The sequence below is a fragment of the Triticum aestivum genome, chromosome 2D (genome assembly GCF_018294505.1).
Source record: "Triticum aestivum cultivar Chinese Spring chromosome 2D, IWGSC CS RefSeq v2.1, whole genome shotgun sequence".
Taxonomy (NCBI): domain Eukaryota; kingdom Viridiplantae; phylum Streptophyta; class Magnoliopsida; order Poales; family Poaceae; genus Triticum; species Triticum aestivum.
This window is the reverse complement of record NC_057799.1, coordinates 361886042-361910075: the sequence shown is the minus strand read 5'-3', so window position 1 is coordinate 361910075 and position 24034 is coordinate 361886042.

Genomic DNA, 24034 nt, shown 5'->3' with positions numbered 1-24034 from the left:
CCAACGTAGTAGCTGATGCGTTGAGCCGCGAGAGCCATGTTAACACCCTCATGACCGGAGAATTACCGAAATTATTAGCCGAGGATCTTCGCGAGCTATGTTTGGAGATAGTTCCAAGAGGCTATTTAGCAACGTTGGAGATTCAGTCTACCTTGATGGAAAAGATCAGAGAAGCTCAGAAGATAGACAAGAAGATTGACGAGATAAAGGAAAGGATGAGCAAAGGTAAAGCCAAGGGATTTCGTGAGGATGAGCACGATACCTTATGGTTTGAGGACCGCGTTTATGTGCCCAATGATCCGGAGATCAGGAAGTTGATCTTGCAAGAGGCCCATGATTCACCGTATTCGATTCACCCAGGAAATACCAAGATGTATTTGGATTTGAAGGATACTTTCTGGTGGACCGGAATGAAGAAGGATATTGCGGAGTATGTAGCAGTTTGTGATGTATGTCAGAGAGTGAAGGCAGAGCATCAGAAGCCAGCAGGATTGCTACAGCCATTGCCGATACCCGAATGGAAGTGGGATAAACTAGGCATGGATTTTATCACGGGATTGCCCAGGACTCGTTCAGGCTATGACTCAATATGGGTTGTAGTCGATCGTTTGACGAAAGTAGCTCATTTCATCCCAGTGAAGACCACTTACACCAGTGCTAAGTTGGCAAAGATATACATGACCAGAATCGTATGTTTGCATGGAGTTCCGAGGACCATTGTATCAGATAGAGGAACCCAGTTTACCTCGAAGTTTTGGAATCAGTTACATGAAACTTTGGGAACCAGGCTAGAATTCAGTACAGCTTTTCACCCACAGACAGATGGACAGACCGAGAGAGTCAATCAGATTTTGGAAGATATGCTGAGAGCTTGTGCGCTAGATTATGGATCTAGTTGGGACGACAATTTGCCATATGCAGAATTTTCTTACAACAACAGCTATCAAACCAGTTTGAAGATGGCCCCTTTCGAAGCCTTGTACGGAAGGAGGTGTAGAACACCATTGTTATGGGACGAAGTTGGAGACCGCCAGTTGTTTGGACCAGATTTGATTAAGGAATCAGAACAGAAAGTGAAGTTGATTCGCGATAGGCTCAAGATAGCCCAGTCCAGGCAGAAGAGTTATGCGGATTCTAAATGTAAGGAGACAGTTCACGAAGTCGGAGACAGAGTTTATCTTCGAGTATCACCACTTCGAGGAGTGAAGCGCTTTGGAGTTAAAGGAAAGTTAGCGCCCCGTTTTATCGGACCATACAGAGTTTTGGAGCGTATGGGAGAAGTTGCTTACAAGCTGGAATTGCCTGAAGGATTGTCAGGAGTTCATGATGTATTTCACGTTTCCCAGTTAAAGAAGTGCCACGCAGAGATGGCTGACAAACCACTGAGAGATACAGTGCCCCTGGAAGCGATTCAGTTGGAAAGTGATTTGACCTATGAGGAGAAACCAGTTAAGATTCTTGAGTATGCCAGCCGAGTCACCCGCAGCAAGGTTATCAAGTTCTGCAAAGTTCAGTGGAGTCACCACACTGAAGATGAAGCCACCTGGGAGCGAGAGGAAGATCTACGGAAGAACCACTCTCACCTATTTTCTAGCCAACCCGAATCTCGAGGGCGAGATTCATCTTAAGGGGGTAGGTTTGTAACATCCCAAATTTTCAATTTGGAATGTTATACATTAGATCATCATTTCATAGCATATTTTATTGCATTTTGGCAAATCCTCGAAAATCCTAAGCAACTCAAGGACCCTCGGAGAGAGTTGGGGATTTTTCCCGGTTTTCATATTTGATTTTTATCAAATAATAAAACGAGGATTTTTGGTTTTAATTATTTTTCTCTCCAAAAAAATATATTTCAAATTAAAATAAATGAGAGGAGAAAATATGACTTCTCCAAAATAATTGAAATATTGGAGGAAAGATATTAAAATCAAATATTGGATTTTTTGGGTTTTATTTGCAATTTTAATTGCATTAGAAAATTGCACGTTTTCAAAACTGCATTTTGGGCCAAGAAAAATGTTCATCTTGTTCTAATTATTTTAATTAGACGGCGAAAATTTTCTTTAGCATTTTTGGATTTTTATTTATTTTTGTATGATTTTTTTAGATTCGGTGATATGATTAAAAAAACGCCGAGCGCGCCGACACGGCCGAAGCCCAGACGACGGCCCAGCTGCCCCGCGCCCCGTCTCCCTCTCGGGCACGACAGCGCCGCCGCCGCCCGAGTCCAGCTCGAGCACGGCCGCCGCCCGCCGCCTTGCCCCCTCCCCCACGGCACCCCCCTCCTTTTATACCCCAGCCCCGCCCCCTCTCCTCACCCCGTCCCCGCCCCGACCCGAAGCCGCCGCCGCCCGAGGAGACGCCGCCGCCGGAGCCGACGCCGCCGCCCGAGGAGCTCGCCGCCCCGACGCCGTACGCCGCCGCCCTCGTCGCCCTTCGACGCCCGCAGCCCCGCCGCCCTCGCCGCCCTCGCCCGACCCGCCGGAGCCCCGTCCCAAGCCTCGCCGAGGTTAGCCGGAGCCGCCGCATTCGCCGTCCGATTTTTTTTAAAAAAACCACCTCGGTTTATTTTTTTCGAAACCCTAGTTTTTTTAGATCGATTTATTTTTTTCGGTTTATTTAATTAGTGAACGTTCACGGACCCGTTCGTTTTAACGAATGTGTTCGTCGGTTAGTCGCTGTTAACGAACGTCCGTTCGTTTAACTGTTCGTCAGTTTTCTTTTTCGTCGGATTTTCCGCGATTATTCCAGATCGCGATTTCTGATCAGATTTTCGTTTTCGTTTATCTTTTCGCTCGTTTATCGGAATCAGGCGATTCAAGCGCCTAGGGTTTCATCTCGAAATTCTCTTTCCGTTTAACCCACTCAAACAAGTTTTTGCTACTGTAAAATTTGACCTAGATCCAGATTAGTAAACGAAGCTTGTTTCTTTCGCCATTTGACCTTCGTTGCTTCGTCTGATTTGATTCTTTTTGCAAACCGGAGTTCTTAAGTTGAACTTTCTGGTTAGATCGTTATTTGAGTTTTACCTGTGCATTTTATGAGTGCTTATTGTATGCTTGTTGTTTGCGATAGAGTACCTGGAGTGCGCCGCTTGCTACTTTGAATCGCTAAGTTTCATGGATCATCAGCAAGGCAAGTAACACGTTGATCATACCTCTTTTACTACCCAGTTTTATTGCATTAGACCAACCCTCAAACATTGCATGGTTAGGGTCTAATTAAATTGTGGGTATTGGGATGTAGTTGAGGTAGTACCTATTACCTGTTTATTATCAAACCCTTGGGAGTTACTTCTACGTTTGCTTATATCGCTATGCTATGCTAGTAGACGTGGATTGGGTTTGAGAGATATTCACGACAGATTTGAGATTGTTAATTAATGGTTTACTTAAGGTGGCAACTAAAACTCACATCTGGGTGGATTGAGGCACCTGGAGAACCCAGTGTTGCCTGTTTTTCTAAGGACCGCCACCCAGGCTCAAAGGGATCATAAGATTATTCATGCTAGAAACTTCCGTGTGCAGCCACAAGCTATTATGGGCTCTAGCATAGTTGAGTAGGTTACATGATCTGTTGAAGAGGTGGGCTAGCAGATGTAGGGGAAAGTAGGTGTAACTGTCCACCCGGAGTAAAGAGTTATTGTTTCTGAAAGACTGTGTCTCGGTCATCCGTTTCTCAAACATCATGTAGTGCGAGAATCAAGCGGAGGCGATCGAGTCTTGTGGGGAAAAGTGCACAAACCTCTGCAGAGTGTACAAACTAATCATGGTTACCCGTGTCCCCGGTTATGGACAACTTGAGTATCTAGTACTTGGATTATCATGTGAATCTCATCACCATGTTACTTTAATTAATATTGTTGGGTTAATGATGATACTTAATTGGGATTGAGATGCTGTCAACCATATCAATGTTTAACAACCACCATGATAGTTAAATAAAATTTATTCCTTTGCAGTAGGGAAAAATTGGCTTTTCGCAAAACTGTAACCATAGAGCCTTCTACCAGCCATATATGCATGTAGTATAGCATTATTATGTTCATTACTCTCCATGTGTTACATTGCCAACATATTCCATGTGCTGACCCGTTTTCGGGCTGCAACGTTTTATGTTGCAGACTTTTCAGACGATGAGTAAGGTGCCTTAGGTCGTGGTCTTATACTCAGTGATGCCGTTGGAGTTGATGGACTCACTTATCTTCCAAGTCTTCCGCTGTTATCGTATTAGATGGCCTTAAGCCATATTTATCATACTTATGCCTCTTTTGAGATACTCGATGTAATAAGTGTGTGGTTGCTACTCTGTTATAAATCCTCCATTTGTACTGTGCGTGTCAGCATTACTGATCCAGGGATGACACTAAAGCACAGAGCATAGACTGTTTGAGGTCTGGTCGCTACAATGTCACATAAACCATGATAACAGTGATCTCCTATTTTAACTGAAATAACAGGCATGCCAACAACAGGTCTATGTTTATCTCTTTTATCTGGTTTAGCAATTCTAGTAGCTTCTTCACAGAAATAAATAACATGCCCATCCATATCTTCTTCCAAGAGATCTTTAACCATAGCAATACTAGGTTCTACTTTAATTTGTTCATCAGGTTTAGGTGTTCTAATATAGCTTTTGATAACCATAGTTGAAACTTTAGCATGTTCCTTAATCCTAACAGGGAAAGGTGGTTTCTCAATATAAGCAGAAGGAATAACTGGATCAACATTATAAAGTATAGTTTCTTCTTTAACTGGTACAGGTTCTTTAATTTCTTCTTTAATAGGTGGGTGATATTTAAACCACTTCTCCTTAGGGATTTCAACATGAGTAGCAAATGATTCACAAAAGGAGGCTACTGTCTCAGAGGCAAGTCCATATTTAGTGCTAAACTTTTGAAAAGCATCGGTACCCATAAACGATTTAACACAATCATACTTAAGTTTAATAGCTGACTCTTTACCTTCGTCGAGTTCCCAATCTTCAGAGTTGCGTTTGATTCTTTCCAAAAGATTCCACCGGAATTCAATAGTCTTCTTCATAAATGGACCAGCACAAGAAGTACCAAGCATGGTTTGATCATTACGAGAAGGTCGAGCATTAAAATTCTGGATAATAATTTCTCTTGAGAGCTCATGATTGGGGCATGAATATAACATTGACTTAAGCCTCCCCCAAGCTAGAGCAATACTTTCTCCTTCACGAGGCCAAAAATTATATACAATTCCGATCACGATGAACTAGATGCAAAGGATAAATTTTTTGGTGGAACTCCAATTTCAAACGATTCCAATTCCACGATCTAATATCATCGCATAGCCTATACCATGCCAATGATTTTCCCTTAAAAGATAAAGGGAAAACCTTTTTCATCACTTCATCCCTGGGTAAACCTGCAAGCTTAAACAATCCACAAATTTGTTCCACATATATCAAGTGCATATCACGATGTTCGGTTCCATCTCCTGCATAAGGATTAGCTAGCAGTTGTTCTATCATACCCGAAGGAATTTCATATTCAATATTTTCAGTAGGTGCAGTAGATTGAGGGGTAGCTAATTGTGGATCCGGACGAGGTGAAGATACCCCGAACAAACCCCTCAAAGGATTGTTTTCCATAGTAACAAGTGACAACAAATTTCAGCACGCTATATAAATGTTTCCTTACCAAATTCCACTTACCAAAGGCGCTTCACTCCTCGGCAACATGGCCATAAAATAGCCTTGATGACCCACAAGTATAGGGGATCAATTGTAGCTCTTTTTGATAAGTAACAGTGTCCAACCCAACGAGGAGCAGAAGGAAATGAGAAGTAGTTTTCAGTAAGGTAATGTCTGCAAGTGCTGAAATTGTAAGTAGCGGAGTAGTTTGATAGCAAGATAATTTGTAACAAGCAAGTAATGATAATAGTAACAAAAGTGCAGCAAGGTATCCCAATCCTTTTGAGGCAAAGGACAGGCCAAAACGGTCTCTTATGATAAGCAAAGCGTTCTTGAGGGTACACGGGAATTTCATCTAGTCACTTTCATCATGTTGGTTTGGTTTGTGTTCGCTACTTTGATAATTTGATATGTGGGTGGACCGGTGCTAAGGTGCTGTTCTTACTTGAACAAACCTCCTACTTATGATTAACCTCCCGCAAGCATCCGTAACTACGAGAAAAGTATTAAGAATAAATTCTAACCATAGCATTAAACTTTTGGATCGAATCGGTCCCTTACGAAATAGCACATAAACTGGGGTTTAAGCTTCTGTCACTCTCGCAACCCACCATCTAATTGCTACTTCACAATGCATTCCCTTAGGCCCAAATATGGTGAAGTGTCATGTAGTCGATGTTCACATGACACCACTAAGGGAATAACAACATACATACTATCAAAATATCGAACACATATCAAGTTCACATGATTACTTGCAACATGATTTCTCCCGTGACCTCAAGAACAAAAGTAACTACTCACAAATGATAAACATGTTCATGATCAGAGGAGTATTAAATAGCATAATGGATCTGAACATATAATCTTCCACCAAATAAACCATATAGTAATCAACTACAAGATGTAATCAACACTACTAGTCACCCACAAGCACCAACCTATAGTTCTGGTAACAAGATTGAATACAAGAGATGAACTAGGGTTTGAGAGGAGATGGTGCTGTTGAAGATGTTGATGGAGATTGCCCTCCCTAAAATGGGAGAGTTGTTGGTGATGATGATGACGATGATTTCCCCCTCCGGGAGGGTAGTTCCCCCGGCAGAATCGCTCCGCCGGAGGGCAAAAGTGCTCCTGCCCAAGTTCCGCCTCGAGACGGCGGCGCTCCGTCCCGAAAGTCTCCTCCTTATTTTTTCTAAGTAAAAATGACTTATATACCAGAAGATGGGCACCGGAGGTGGGCCGAGGAGGCCACAACCCACCAGGGCGCGCCTGGGGGCCTGGTGCGCCTAGGTGGGTTGTGCCCACCTGGTGGCCCCCCTCTGGTGTTTATTGGCTCCAATATTTCTCAAATAATCCATAAAAAATCTCCGTGAAGTTTGAGTTCATTTGGAGTTGTGCAGAATAGGTGGCCTGACGTAGCTTTTCCAGGTCCAGATTTCCGGCTGCCGGAATTCTCCCTCTTGGTTCGTTCCTTGCAAATTATGAGAGAAAAGGCATTAGAATTACTCCAAAAAGCATTATTATGGATAAAAACATTATAAATAACAATAAGAAAACATGATGAAAAATGGACGTATGACGGAGCAGTACCCTTGGCTCCATCTCCAGGTGCCTACGATCTTCTTTCCCTCCTCCGACTTCCACATCAGCCGCATCATCCTCAGCGACCAACCCAATGATGCTGAGATCGACATGGCTTCGCCAATGAGGTTGTACACTTGCTGCATCGCTTTTTTACTCTACATGTTATATATATTGTCCATTGAGCACAAGTAGTAACGTGAAATATGATTAGTTTCTCCTATATAACAAGTAGTGAGGTACCAGTAAACTTAGCTATCCGTGATGGACTCTCTCGAAAGCCATCATTATTTATTTCTGCGCGTTTGAGTTGTGCATGTGTAGATAGGCCTGGGAGTTGAGTTAGTAGGGCAGTGGCCTGGGTCCAAAGTATTACAAGTAGCACAAAAACATTTTTGGAGTGTAGGCTTTTGCCTGTTCAAGCCTGCCTACTAGAATTGCCAGTGGTTGAAAGGAAAAGTGAAGGAAAACATAGGAATTGGAAAGTTTCCTATGGTACTACTATTCATGCATTTGATTCAAAGGAATGGAGCAAAGGAAAACTGTAGGATTTGTTCGTTTAGTGTCTCTTTCAAAGAAAAACTGTAGGAATTTTAATATCCACTTGGCCCTCCTTTTCAAATTCCTATTCATGAAGAACAAGACAAAGTGATAGTAGCATAACACTAGTAGAAAAACTACTTTACGTGAGACACATTAGTCCCGGTTTTTAAATGAACCGGCACTACCATTAGTCCCGGTTCGAACGGCTATGCATTAGTCCCGGTTCATTTGTGACCTATAGTACCGGTTGGTGGCTCCAACCGGTACTAAAGGGGTGATGGCCTTTAGTACGGGTTGGTGGCTCCAACCGGTACTAAAAAGACTCCCCCTTTTGTACCGGTTGGAGCCACCAACCGGTACTAAAGGTGGTGTGCTGCCACCCGCAATACACAATGTTTAGTCCCACCTTGCTAGTTGAGAGGAGCTCGCACCGATTTATAAGCCCCACCGCGGCTACCGTGTCGAGCTCCTCTCTAAGTAGGCCTTTGTGGGCCTATTGCAAGTCTTCTGCCCTGTGGGGCCTACTGGGCCGTACGGGACTGCATCCTGGCCCAACTAGAGGTTGGGTTTCTAGTCGTATGCAGGCCGTGCCGGCCCAGTAGGCGGGCTTTTTTTTCCTTTATTTCAAAAAAATCCCCCCAGACCACGGCATGCCTCGTGCCACGTGATGGGCCTTTGGTCCCGGTTTGTGTTGAACCGGGACTAAGGGGGGGGACCTTTAGTCCCCACCCTTTAGTGTCGGTTCCAGAACCGGTACTAAAGGTCCTTACGAACCGGTACTAAAAGTCATTTTTCTACTAGTGTAATAGCATTATAACTGTACATTTTCTTGTGGTTTGACTTAATATGACCATGCTTCTTTGTATTCCCGTGACCTTCCAATTCCTGTGAACCAAACACCCAGATTGACAAAAATCCTGTGATTTCAAATTCTCTGTTTTGCACATGCATTCCTATCCTATTACTGTGTATCTCCTATCCCAGCGTTGTTAGAATCCTCCAATTCAAACGAGCCCTTACAGAATTACTTCTCTTACAGATAGTTGTCAAAGATAACCTTGTGTGGTTTGTCCCGCTCCTGCTGTGCTGTCGTCCACCCCAGCTCAGCTGCTCCAATGACACAAGGGTCCACCACAGCAGGGATCCACCCTCCAGACTGTGTTTGGTCGCCTCAAATCTTCTTCCCCGCCGCCGGCAGCCACTACAACAGCATTACCATCATCAACTCAGCAGATGGCCTTGAAGACTACACGGGTCCGCAAGGGAGGTCACACTCTTTCGTGTCTGCTTACGTTATGCATCGCCTAATATTACATGCTACTTTACCATCCTGCTCACCGATTAGACTCTGAGTAATCTCCAAACTAATGCTCAAACTTGAGTTTTTAAATGGTTGTGGGGTCCATATCGGGGCCGCGATCAATAGTATATGTCTACTATCTGGTTAATTTCTGGTGTCTACTATGAGTTTGATGTTGGGTTGGAAACAAATAGTAAAGAAGCCATTATCTGTATTTTTTAACTGAAGCCATTATCTGCCTGCTATCATTGGTTTTAGGTCTATCCACAGGTTGCTACCATCACTCTGGATTTTTGCATGCACTCCTTACATAATCTCACTATGTTTTATTCCTATGCATCTCAGTTATTGTACACAATGGAACTGAACATGTAGAGCAAAAGAGACGAGCCTTGCATGTCAATAAAATTTCATGCAGACGTCGCTCCATGGTGGGCGCAAAGGCAGCCCCCTCCACCCATTTCAGTTGTAATCAAGAGGAAGATAATTGTTCTGGAGGGGATTCAGAAGGAGCAAACCACTCCTATTTACCCCCTGAGGTCTTCCCTCTAGCTTGGCATGCTGATGTTGGTCATATCATGCATATGGTGCCTTGCATTGCTTACTTTATACATCAAATATGTCATCTGCTTAGTTTAAACATGCTTTGTGTGAATGCCTTCTGTCTAGTTTCTATATCGTATATGTGAATTATGCAACACCATCTTGTTTAGCCAGTAATCATATATGTGAATTTTGCAATGTCATCCTGCTTAGCTAGTTATATTATATGTGAATTATATCACGCCATCCTTATTTTCATTATGTATTACATTTTTCAACAATGTTAGTACATTCAACTACTCTTCGTGTGCATTAGCCATTTCACACGGTGATGGAAAAATCTGGAGTGAAAACATGGTCTTCAGAGCAGACAATGCTATCTGACAAGTGCATATCTCGCTGGTTACGGATAGCTCCTCATAGGAGGATTCAGAGACAGAAGACCAGTCCTATTTCCTCCTCGAGGTGTATGCTCTAACTTGTCAGGGTTATGTTGCTCATATCGTGTGTATGGTGTTTTGCATTGCTATGTCATTTGCTTAGTTTAGACATGCTTTGTGTGAATGCCGCCTGTTTAGTGTCTAATTACCATATATGTGAATTATGCAATGCCATCTTGTTGCAAGATATTATATATGTGAATTATGCAATGCTATCTTGTTGCAAGGCATTATATATGTGAATTATGCAATGCCATGCTGTTTAGCCAATCATCATATATGTGAATTATATCATGCTATCCTTTTTTTTGTATTACGTATTCCATTTGTCGACAATGTTTGTATATTCAACTACTCTTCCTGTGCATCAGCCATTTGAAGCGGTGATGGAAGTATCTGGAGTGAAAACAATGCCTTCAGAGCAGAAAATGCTACATGCTAAAGCAGACATCTTACTGGTTACACATAGCTCCTCAGAGGAGGATTCAGAGACAGATGACCAGTCATATTTCCCCCTCAGGTCTATGCTCAAACTTGGCAGGGTTATATTACTCATATCATGCATATGTTGTCTTGCATTGCTTAGTTTTTACATCATATACAGTATTAAATGACATCTCCTTAGTTTAGACATCATATATGCGATTTCCATCTGCTTACTTGCTTAGTACATAAATCATATATTTGAATTATATCACCTCGCAATATCGAAAATATCTACCGCCTGGAAGCTTTTTATGTTTGATAGCACATGATTAGTATGTGTGGACCGTGTGCGATGTCTGTTACTCACGCTCTGCTTCAATCCCTTGATTCAAATTTTTAGTAGCCCCGACATTTTACTTCCGCCTACATCCCTCGCAATCTCAAAAATATCTGCTCGCCTGGAGGTTTTTCTATTTGATAGCACACAATTAGTATGTTTTGACCGTGTGCGATGTCTGTAACTCCCGCTCTGCTTCTATCCATTGATCCAAATTTTCAGTAGCCCCGACATTTTACTCCCGCCTCTACATCCCTCGCAATCTCAAAAATATCTGCTCGCCCTTGATCCAAATTTTCAGTAGCCCCAGCATTTTACTCTCGCCTAGTAAAATTTTTAGTTGCCGCGGTATTTCCTCAAACACCACCTTGGCCCCCTCCACACCCCCAAACCTTTGCTCACATAGACACACACTACCCCCCTCACTCGAAACCATTGGTAGGTCACCGTCATAGCCGCTGCCGCCGCCTCCATCGTCAACCTCTGCATGTGTGTTGGGGAGATTGAGGAGCCAGAGACAATGGCCCACAAGAGGTTTATAGCGGCCTCTTCGCCTGACGTTGGCGAGGTGGCTGCCAAGGTGTCTCCGTCGTCCTCTGCGGGCTCTTTATCGAGCCACCGTCGTCGGTCACCCGATACGCCCGCCGCCACGCCCCTACGCTGGTTCGAGGAATTTGTTGGAAATATGCCCTAGAGGCAATAATAAATGGTTATTATTATATTTCTTTGTTCATGATAATTGTCTATTGTTCATACTATAATTGTATTGTCCGGAAATCGTAATACATGTGTGAATACATAGACCACAATGTGTCCCTAGTAAGCCTCTAGTTGACTAGCTCGTCGATCAACAGATAGTCATGGTTTCCTGACTATGGACATTGGATGTCATTGATAACGGGATCACATCATTAGGAGAATGATGTGATGGACAAGACCCAATCCTAAGCATAGCATAAAAGATCGTGTAGTTTCGTTTGCTAGAGCTTTTCCAATGTCAAGTATCTTTTCCTTGGACCATGAGATCCTGCAACTCCCGGATACCATAGGAGTGCTTTGGGTGTGCCAAACGTCACAACGTAACTGGGTGACTATAAAGGTGCACTACGGGTATCTCCGAAAGTGTCTGTTGGGTTGGCACGGATCGAGACTGGGATTTGTCACTCCGTGTGACGGAGAGGTATCTCTGGGCCCACTCGATAATGCATCATCATAATGAGCTCAATGTGACTAAGGCGTTAGTCACGGGATCATGCATTGCGGTACGAGTAAAGAGACTTGCCGGTAACGAGATTGAACAAGGTATTGGGATACCGACGATCGAATCTCGGGCAAGTAACATACCGATTGACAAAGGGAATTGCATACGGGATTGATTGAATCCTCGACACCGTGGTTCATCCGATGAGATTATCGTGGAACATGTGGGAGCAAACATGGGTATCCAGATCCCGCTGTTGGTTATTGACCGGAGAGGCGTCTCGGTCATGTCTGCATGTCTCCCGAACCCGTAGGGTCTACACACTTAAGGTTCGGTGACGCTAGGGTTGTAGAGATATATGTATGCGGAAACCCGAAAGTTGTTCGGAGTCCCGGATGAGATCCCGGACGTCACGAGAGGTTCCGGAATGGTCCGGAGGTGAAGAATTATATATAGGAAGTCCAGTTTCGGCCACCGGGAAAGTTTCGGGGGTTACCGGTATTGTACCGGGACCACCGGAAGGGTCCCGGGGGTCCACCGGGTGGGGCCACCTATCCCGGAGGGCCCCGTGGGCTGAAAGTGGAAGGGAACCAGCCCTTAGTGGGCTGGGGCGCCCCCCTTGGGCCTCCCCCCATGCGCCTAGGGTTGGGAACCCTAGGGGGGAGCTTCCCCCTTGCCTTGGGGGGCAAGGCACCCCTTCCCCCCTTTGGCCGCCGCCCCCCCTTGGAGATCCCATCTCCCTGGGCCGGCGCCCCCCCAGGGGGCCTATATAAAGGGGGGGGAGGGAGGGCAGCAACGAACAGCCTTGGGCGCCTCCCTCCTCCCCTGCAACACCTCTCTCTCTCTCGCAGAAGCTCGGCGACGCCCTGCCGGAGACCCGCTACATCCACCACCACGCCGTCGTGCTGTTGGATCTCCATCAACCTCTCCTTCCCCCTTGCTGGATCAAGAAGGAGGAGACGTCGCTGCACCGTACGTGTGTTGAACGCGGAGGTGCCGTCCGTTCGGCACTCGGTCATCGGTGATTTGGATCACGGCGAGTACGACTCCGTCATCCACGTTCATTGGAACGCTTCCGCTCGCGATCTACAAGGGTATGTAGATGCACTCCCTTCCCCTCGTTGCTAGTATACTCCATAGATGCATCTTGGTGAGCGTAGGAAAATTTTAAATTATGCTACGATTCCCAACAGTGGCATCATGAGCCAGGCCTATGCGTAGTTACTATGCACGAGTAGAACACAAAGCAGTTGTGGGCGTTGAGTTTGCCAATTCTTCTTGCCGCTACTAGTCGTTTCTTGTTTCGGCGGCATTGTAGGATGAAGCGGCCCAGACCGACCTTAGACGTACGCTTACGTGAGACTGGTTCCACCGACTGACATGCACTAGTTGCATAAGGTGGCTAGCGGGTGTCTGTCTCTCCTACTTTAGTCGGAACGGATTCGATTAAAAGGGTCCTTATGAAGGGTAAATAGAAATTGGCAAATCACGTTGTGGTCATACGTAGGTAAGAAAACGTTCTTGCTAGAAACCTACAAACCACGTAAAAACTTGCAACAACAATTAGAGGACGTCTAACTTGTTTTTGCAGCAAGTGCTATGTGATGTGATATGGCCAGAAGATGTGATGAATGATATATGTGATGTATGAGATTGATCATATTCTTGTTATAGGAATCACGACTTGCATGTCGATGAGTATGACAACCGGCAGGAGCCATAGGAGTTGTCTTTATTATTTTGCATGACCTGCGTGTCATTGAATAACGCCATGTAATTTACTTTACTTTGTTGCTAAACGCGTTAGCCATAGAAGTAGAAGTAATCGTTGGCGTGACGACTTCATGAAGACACAATGATGGAGATCATGATGATGGAGATCATGGTGTCATGCCGGTGACGAAGATGATCATGGTGCCCCGAAGATGGAGATCAAAGGAGCATGATGATATTGGCCCTATCATGTCACTATTCGATTGCATGTGATGTTTATCATGTTTTTTTCATCTTATTTGCTTAGAACGACGGTAGTAAGTAAGATGATCCCTTATAATAATTTCAAGAAAGTGTTCACCCTAACTGTGCACCGTTGCGAAGGTTCGTTGTTTCGAAGCACCACGTGATGATCGGGTGTGATAGATTCTAACGTTCGAATACAACGGGTGTTGACGAGCCTAGCATGTACAGACATGGCCTCGGAACACACGCAATACACTTAGGTTGACTTGACGAGCCTAGCATGTACAGACATGGCCTCGGAACACGGAGGACCGAAAGGTCGAGCATGAGTCGTATAGAAGATACGATCAACATGGAGATGTTCACCGATCTTGACTAGTCCGTCTCACGTGATGATCGGACACGACCTAGTTGAATTCGGATCATGTTTCACTTAGATGACTAGAGGGATGTCTATCTGAGTGGGAGTTCATTAAAAATTTGATTAGATGAACTTGATTATCATGAACTTAGTCTAAAATCTTTACACTATGTCTTGTAGATCAAATGGCCAACGTTGTCCTCAATTTCAACGCGTTCCTAGAGAAAACCAAGCTGAAAGATGATGGCAGCAACTATACGGACTGGGTCCAGAACCTGAGGATCATCCTCATAGTAGCCAAGAAAGATTATGTCTTAGAAGCACCGCTAGGTGAAGCACCAATCCCTGAGAACCAAGACGTTATGAACGCTTGGCAGCAGCGTGCTGATGATTACTCCCTCGTTCAGTGCGGCATGCTTTACAGCTTAGAGCCGGGTCTCCAAAAGCGTTTTGAGAAACATGGAGCATATGAGATGTTCGAGGAGCTGAAACTGGTTTTTCAAGCTCATGCCCGGGTCGAGAGATATGATGTCTCCGACAAGTTCTTCAGCTGTAAAATGGAGGAGAACAGTTTTGTTAGTGAGCACATACTCAGAATGTCTGGGTTGCACAACCGCTTGACTCAGCTGGGAGTTAATCTCCCGGATGACGCGGTCATTGACAGAATCCTTCAGTCGCTTCCACCAAGCTACAAGAGCTTTGTGATGAACTACAATATGCAGGGGATGGAAAAGACCATTCCCGAGGTATATTCAATGCTGAAATCAGCGGAAGGGGAGATCAGAAAAGAACATCAAGTGTTGATGGTGAATAAAACCACTAAGTTCAAGAAGGGCAAGGGTAAGAAGAACTTCAAGAAGGACGGCAAGGGAGTTGCCGCGCCCGGTAAACCAGTTACTAGGAAGAAGTCAAAGAATGGACCCAAGCCCGAGACTGAGTGCTTTTATTGCAAGGGAAGTGGTCACTGGAAGCGGAACTGCCCCAAATACTTAGCGGACAAGAAGAAGGCCGGCAACACCAAAGGTATATGTGATATACATGTAATTGATGTGTACCTTACCAGTACTCGTAGTAGCTCCTGGGTATTTGATACCGGTGCGGTTGCTCATATTTGTAACTCAAAACAGGAACTACGGAATAAACGGAGACTGGCGAAGGACGAGGTGACGATGCGCGTCGGGAATGGTTCCAAGGTCGATGTGACCGCCGTCGGCACGCTACCTCTGCATCTACCCACGGGATTAGTTTTAAACCTCAATAATTGTTATTTAGTGCCAGCTTTGAGCATGAACATTGTATCTGGATCTCGTTTAATTCGACATGGCTACTCATTTAAATCCGAGAATAATGGTTGTTCTATTTATTTGAGAGATATGTTTTATGGTCATGCCCCGCTGGTCAATGGTTTATTTTTGATGAATCTCGAACGTGATGTTACACATGTTCATAGTGTGAATACCAAAAGATGTAAAGTTGATAACGATAGTCCCACATACTTGTGGCACTGCCGCCTTGGTCACATTGGTGTCAAGCGCATGAAGAAGCTCCATGCAGATGGACTTTTGGAGTCTCTTGATTACGAATCATTTGACACGTGCGAACCATGCCTCATGGGTAAGATGACCAAGACTCCGTTCTCCGGAACAATGGAGCGAGCAACCAACTTATTGGAAATCATACATACCGATGTGTGTGATCCAATGAGTGTTGAGGCTCGCGGAGGATATCGTTATGTTCTCACTCTCACTGATGATTTAAGTAGATATGGGTATGTCTACCTAATGAAACACAAGTCTGAAACCTTTTAAAAGTTCAAGGAATTTCAGAGTGAAGTTGAGAATCAACGTGACAGAAAAATAAAATTCTTACGATCAGATCGTGGTGGAGAATATTTAAGTCACGAATTTGGTACACACTTAAGGAAATGTGGAATAGTTTCACAACTCACGCCGCCTGGAACACCTCAGAGAAATGGTGTGTCCGAACGTCGTAATCGCACTCTATTGGATATGGTGCGATCTATGATGTCTCTTACCGATTTACCGCTCTCATTTTGGGGTTATGCTTTAGAGACTGCCGCATTCACTTTAAATAGGGCACCGTCTAAATCCGTTGAGACGACACCGTATGAATTATGGTTTGGGAAGAAACCTAAGCTGTCGTTTCTAAAAGTTTGGGGATGCGATGCTTATGTCAAGAAACTTCAACCTGAAAAGCTCGAACCCAAGAATTCTTGGAAAGTATAAAGGCCTATTTGAATAAGTGTTTTTCAATGAAGGACCTTGGAGAAGCTGCTTATATATTAGGCATCAAAATCTATAGAGATAGATCAAGACGCCTCATTGGTCTTTCACAGAGTACATACCTTGACAAGATATTGAAGAAGTTCAGTATGGATCAGTCCAAGAAGGGGTTCTTGCCTGTATTGCAAGGTGTGCAATTGAGCACGGCTCAATGCCCGACCACGGCAGAAGATATAGAAGAGATGAGTGTCATCCCCTATGCCTCGGCCATAGGGTCTATTATGTATGCCATGCTGTGTACCAGACCTGATGTAAACCTTGCCGTAAGTTTGGTAGGAAGGTACCAAAGTAATCCCGGCAAGGAACACTGGACAGCGGTCAAGAATATCCTGAAGTACCTGAAAAGGACTAAGGATATGTTTCTCGTTTATGGAGGTGACGAAGAGCTCGTCGTAAAGGGTTACGTCGACGCTAGCTTCGACACAGATCTGGATGACTCGAAGTCACAGACCGGATACGTGTATATATTGAATAGAGGAGCAGTAAGCTGGTGCAGTTGCAAGCAAAGCGTCGTGGCGGGATCTACATGTGAAGTGGAGTACATGGCAGCCTCGGAGGCAGCACAGGAAGCAGTCTGGATGAAGGAGTTCATTACCGACCTAGGGGTGATTCCCAATGCGTCGGGCCCAATGACTCTCTTTTGTGACAACACTGGAGCTATTGCCCTTGCGAAGGAGCCCAGGTTTCACAGGAAGACCAGACATATCAAGCGTCGCTTCAACTCCATTCGTGAAAGTGTTCAAAATGGAGACATAGATATTTGTAAAGTGCACACGGACCTGAATGTAGCAGATCCGTTGACTAAACCTCTCCCTAGGGCAAAACATGATCAACACCAGGACGCAATGGGTGTTCGATTCATCACAATGTAACTAGATTATTGACTCTAGTGCAAGTGGGAGACTGTTGGAAATATGCCCTAGAGGCAATAATAAATGGTTATTATTATATTTCTGTGTTCATGATAATAGTCTATTATTCGTGCTATAATTGTATTGTCCGGAAATCATAATACATGTGTGAATACATAGACCACAACCTGTCCCTAGTAAGCCTCTAGTTGACTAGTTCGTTGATCAACAGATAGTCATGGTTTCCTGACTATGGACATTGGATGTCATTGATAACGGGATCACATCATTAGGAGAATGATGTGATGGACAAGACCCAACTTAAGCATAGCATAAAAGATCGTGTAGTTTCGTTTGCTAGAGCTTTTCCAATGTCAAGTATCTTTTCCTTAGACCATGAGATCGTGCAACTCCCGGATACCGTATGAGTGCTTTGGGTGTGCCAAACGTCACAATGTAACTGGGTGACTATAAAGGTGCATTACGGGTATCTCCGAAAGTGTCTGTTGGGTTGGCACGGATCGAGACTGGGATTTGTCACTCCATGTAAACGGAGAGGTATCTCTGGGCCCACTCGGTAATGCATCATCATAATGAGCTCAATGTGACTAAGGCGTTAGTCACGGGATCATGCATTGCGGTACGAGTAAAGAGACTTGCCGGTAACGAGATTGAACTAGGTATTGGGATACCGACGATCGAATCTCGGGCAAGTAACATACCGATTGACAAAGGGAATTGCATACGGATTGATTGAATCCTCGACACCGTGGTTCACCCGATGATATCATCGTGGAACATGTGGGAGCCAACATGGGTATCCAGATCCCGCTGTTGGTTATTGACCGGAGAGGCGTCTCGGTCATGTCTGCATGTCTCCCGAACCCGTAGGGTCTACACACTTAAGGTCCAGTGACGCTAGGGTTGTAGAGATATATGTATGCGGAAACCCGAAAGTTGTTCGGAGTCCCGGATGAGATCCCGGACGTCACGAGAGGTTCCGGAATGGTCCGGAGGTGAAGAATTATATATAGGAAGTCCAGTTTCGGCCACCGGGAAAGTTTCGGGGGTTACCGGTATTGTACCGGGACCACCGGAAGGGTCCCGGGGGTCCACCGGGTGGGGCCACCTATCCCGGAGGGCCCCGTGGGCTGAAAGTGGAAGGGAACCAGCCCTTAGTGGGCTGGGGCGCCCCCCTTGGGCCTCCCCCCATGCGCCTAGGGTTGGGAACCCTAGGGGGGAGCTTCCCCCTTGCCTTGGGGGGCAAGGCACCCCTTCCCCCCTTTGGCCGCCGCCCCCCCTTGGAGATCCCATCTCCCTGGGCCGGCGCCCCCCCAGGGGGCCTATATAAAGGGGGGGGAGGGAGGGCAGCAACGAACAGCCTTGGGCGCCTCCCTCCTCCCCTGCAACACCTCTCTCTCTCTCGCAGAAGCTCGGCGACGCCCTGCCGGAGACCCGCTACATCCACCACCACGCCGTCGTGCTGTTGGATCTCCATCAACCTCTCCTTCCCCCTTGCTGGATCAAGAAGGAGGAGACGTCGCTGCACCGTACGTGTGTTGAACGCGGAGGTGCCGTCCGTTCGGCACTCGGTCATCGGTGATTTGGATCACGGCGAGTACGACTCCGTCATCCACGTTCATTGGAACGCTTCCGCTCGCGATCTACAAGGGTATGTAGATGCACTCCCTTCCCCTCGTTGCTAGTATACTCCATAGATGCATCTTGGTGAGCGTAGGAAAATTTTAAATTATGCTACGATTCCCAACAGTGGCATCATGAGCCAGGCCTATGCGTAGTTACTATGCACGAGTAGAACACAAAGCAGTTGTGGGCGTTGAGTTTGCCAATTCTTCTTGCCGCTACTAGTCTTTTCTTGTTTCGGCGGTATTGTAGGATGAAGCGGCCCGGACCGACCTTACACGTACACTTACGTGAGACAGGTTCCACCGATTGACATGCACTAGTTGCATAAGGTGGCTAGCGGGTGTCTGTCTCTCCTACTTTAGTCGGAACGGATTCGATGAAAAGGGTCCTTATGAAGGGTAAATAGAAATTGGCAAATCACGTTGTGGTCATACGTAGGTAAGAAACGTTCTTGCTAGAAACCTACAAACCACGTAAAAAAAACTTGCAACAACAATTAGAGGACGTCTAACTTGTTTTTGCAGCAAGTGCTATGTGATGTGATATGGCCAGAAGATGTGATGAATGATATATGTGATGTATGAGATTGATCATATTCTTGTAATAGGAATCACGACTTGCATGTCGATGAGTATGACAACCGGCAGGAGCCATAGGAGTTGTCTTTATTATTTTGTATGACCTGCGTGTCATTGAATAACGCCATGTAAATTACTTTACTTTGTTGCTAAACGAGTTAGCCATAGAAGTAGAAGTAATCGTTGGCGTGACGACTTCATGAAGACATAATGATGGAGATCATGATGATGGAGATCATGGTGTCATGCCGGTGACGAAGATGATCATGGTGCCCCGAAGATGGAGATCAAAGGAGCATGATGATATTGGCCATATCATGTCACTATTTGATTGCATGTGATGTTTATCATGTTTTTGCATCTTATTTGCTTAGAACGACGGTAGTAAGTAAGATGATCCCTTATAATAATTTCAAGAAAGTGTTCACCCTAACTGTGCACCGTTGCGAAGGTTCGTTGTTTCGAAGCACCACGTGATGATCGGGTGTGATAGATTCTAACGTTCGAATACAACGGGTGTTGACGAGCCTAGCATGTACAGACATGGCCTCGGAACACACGCAATACACTTAGGTTGACTTGACGAGCCTAGCATGTACAGACATGGCCTCGGAACACGGAGGACCGAAAGGTCGAGCATGAGTCGTATAGAAGATACGATCAACATGGAGATGTTCACCGATCTTGACTAGTCCGTCTCACGTGATGATCGGACACGGCCTAGTTGAATTCGGATCATGTTTCACTTAGATGACTAGAGGGATGTCTATCTGAGTGGGAGTTCATTAAAAATTTGATTAGAGGAACTTAATTATCATGAACTTAGTCTAAAATCTTTACACTATGTCTTGTAGATCAAATGGCCAACGTTGTCCTCAATTTCAATGCGTTCCTAGAGAAAACCAAGCTGAAAGATGATGGCAGCAACTATACGGACTGGGTCCGGAACCTGAGGATCATCCTCATAGTAGCCAAGAAAGATTATGTCTTAGAAGCACCGCTAGGTGAAGCACCAATCCCAGAGAACCAAGACGTTATGAACGCTTGGCAGCAGCGTGCTGATGATTACTCCCTCGTTCAGTGCGGCATGCTTTACAGCTTAGAACCGGGTCTCCAAAAGCGTTTTGAGAAACATGGAGCATATGAGATGTTCGAGGAGCTGAAACTGGTTTTTCAAGCTCATGCCCGGGTCGAGAGATATGAAGTCTCCGACAAGTTCTTCAGCTGTAAAATGGAGGAGAACAGTTCTGTTAGTGAGCACATACTCAGAATGTCTGGGTTGCACAACCGCTTGTCTCAGCTGGGAGTTAATCTCCCGGATGACGCGGTCATTGACAGAATCCTCTAGTCGCTTCCACCAAGCTACAAGAGCTTTGTGATGAACTACAATATGCAGGGGATGGAAAAGACCATTCCCGAGGTATATTCAATGCTGAAATCAGCGGAAGGGGAGATCAGAAAAGAACATCAAGTGTTGATGGTGAATAAAACCACTAAGTTCAAGAAGGGCAAGGGTAAGAAGAACTTCAAGAAGGACGGCAAGGGAGTTGCCGCGCCCGGTAAACCAGTTACTAGGAAGAAGTCAAAGAATGGACCCAAGCCCGAGACTGAGTGCTTTTATTGCAAGGGAAGTGGTCACTGGAAGCGGAACTGCCCCAAATACTTAGCGGACAAGAAGAAGGCCGGCAACACCAAAGGTATATGTGATATACATGTAATTGATGTGTACCTTACCAGTACTCGTAGTAGCTCCTGGGTATTTGATACCGGTGCGGTTGCTCATATTTGTAACTCAAAACAGGAACTACGGAATAAACGGAGACTGGCGAAGGACGAGGTGACGATGCGCGTCGGGAATGGTTCCAAGGTCGATGTGACCGCCGTCGGCACGCTACCTCTGCATCTACCCACGGGATTAGTTTTAAACCTCAATAATTGTTATTTAGTGCCAGCTTTGAGCATGAACATTGTATCTGGATCTCGTTTAATTCGACATGGCTACTCATTTAAATCCGAGAATAATGGTTGTTCTATTTATTTGAGAGATATGTTTTATGGTCATGCCCCGCTGGTCAATGGTTTATTTTTGATGAATCTCGAACGTGATGTTACACATGTTCATAGTGTGAATACCAAAAGATGTAAAGTTGATAACGATAGTCCCACATACTTGTGGCACTGCCGCCTTGGTCACATTGGTGTCAAGCGCATGAAGAAGCTCCATGCAGATGGACTTTTGGAGTCTCTTGATTACGAATCATTTGACACGTGCGAACCATGCCTCATGGGTAAGATGACCAAGACTCCGTTCTCCGGAACAATGGAGCGAGCAACCAACTTATTGGAAATCATACATACCGATGTGTGTGATCCAATGAGTGTTGAGGCTCGCGGAGGATATCGTTATGTTCTCACTCTCACTGATGATTTAAGTAGATATGGGTATGTCTACCTAATGAAACACAAGTCTGAAACCTTTTAAAAGTTCAAGGAATTTCAGAGTGAAGTTGAGAATCAACGTGACAGAAAAATAAAATTCTTACGATCAGATCGTGGTGGAGAATATTTAAGTCACGAATTTGGTACACACTTAAGGAAATGTGGAATAGTTTCACAACTCATGCCGCCTGGAACACCTCAGAGAAATGGTGTGTCCGAACGTCGTAATCGCACTCTATTGGATATGGTGCGATCTATGATGTCTCTTACCGATTTACCTCTCTCATTTTGGGGCTATGCTTTAGAGACTGCCGCATTCACTTTAAATAGGGCTCCGTCGAAATCCGTTGAGACAACACCGTATGAATTATGGTTTGGGAAGAAACCTAAGCTGTCGTTTCTAAAAGTTTGGGGATGCGATGCTTATGTCAAGAAACTTCAACCTGAAAAGCTCGAACCCAAATCGGAAAAATGCGTCTTCATAGGATACCCTAAGGAAACTATTGGGTATACCTTCTACCTCAGATCCGAAGGCAAGATCTTCGTTGCCAAGAACGGGTCCTTTCTGGAGAAGGAGTTTCTCTCGAAAGAATTGAGTGGGAGGAAAGTGGAACTTGATGAGGTGATAGTCACCCCTTCCGAACCGGAAAGTAGCGCAGCGCGGGAAAATGTTCCTGTGGTGCCTACACCGACTGGGGAGGAAGTTAATGATGATGATCATGAAGCTTCAGATCAAGTTACTACTGAACTTCGTAGGTCCACAAGGACATGTTCCGCACCAGAGTGGTACGGCAACCCTGTCCTGGAAATCATGTTGTTAGACAACGGTGAACCTTCGAACTATGAAGAAGTGATGGCGGGCCTGGATTCCGACAAATGGCTAGAAGCCATGAAATCCGAGATAGGATCCATGTATGAAAACGAAGTATGGACTTTGACTGACTTGCCCGATGATCGACGAGCCATAGAAAACAAATGGATCTTTAAGAAGAAGACGGACGCGGATGGTAATGTGACCATCTACAAAGCTCGACTTGTCGCTAAGGGTTATCGACAAGTTCAAGGGGTTGACTACGATGAGACTTTCTCACCCGTAGCGAAGCTGAAGTCCGTCCGAATCATGTTAGCAATTGCCGCATACTATGATTATGAGATATGGCAGATGGACGTCAAAACAGCATTCCTTAATGGCTTCCTTAAGGAAGAGTTGTATATGATGCAGCCGGAAGGTTTTGTCGATCCTAAGAATGCTAACAAAGTATGCAAGCTCCAGCGCTCAATCTATGGGCTGGTGCAGGCATCTCGGAGTTGGAACATTCGCTTTGATGAGATGATCAAAGCGTTTGGGTTTACACAGACTTATGGAGAAGCCTGTGTTTACAAAAAGGTGAGTGGGAGCTCTGTAGCATTTCTCATATTATATGTGGATGACATACTATTGATGGGAAATGATATAGAATTCTTGGAAAGTATAAAGGCCTATTTGAATAAGTGTTTTTCAATGAAGGACCTTGGAGAAGCTGCTTATATATTAGGCATCAAGATCTATAGAGATAGATCAAGACGCCTCATTGGTCTTTCACAGAGTACATACCTTGACAAGATATTAAGTTCAATATGGATCGGTCCAAGAAGGGGTTCTTGTCTGTATTGCAAGGTGTGCAATTGAGCACGGCTCAATGCCCGACCACGGCAGAAGATATAGAAAAGATGAGTGTCATCCCCTATGCCTCGGCCATAGGGTCTATTATGTATGCCATGCTGTGTACCAGACCTGATGTAAACCTTGCCGTAAGTTTGGTAGGAAGGTACCAAAGTAATCCCGGCATGGAACACTGGACAGCGGTCAAGAATATCC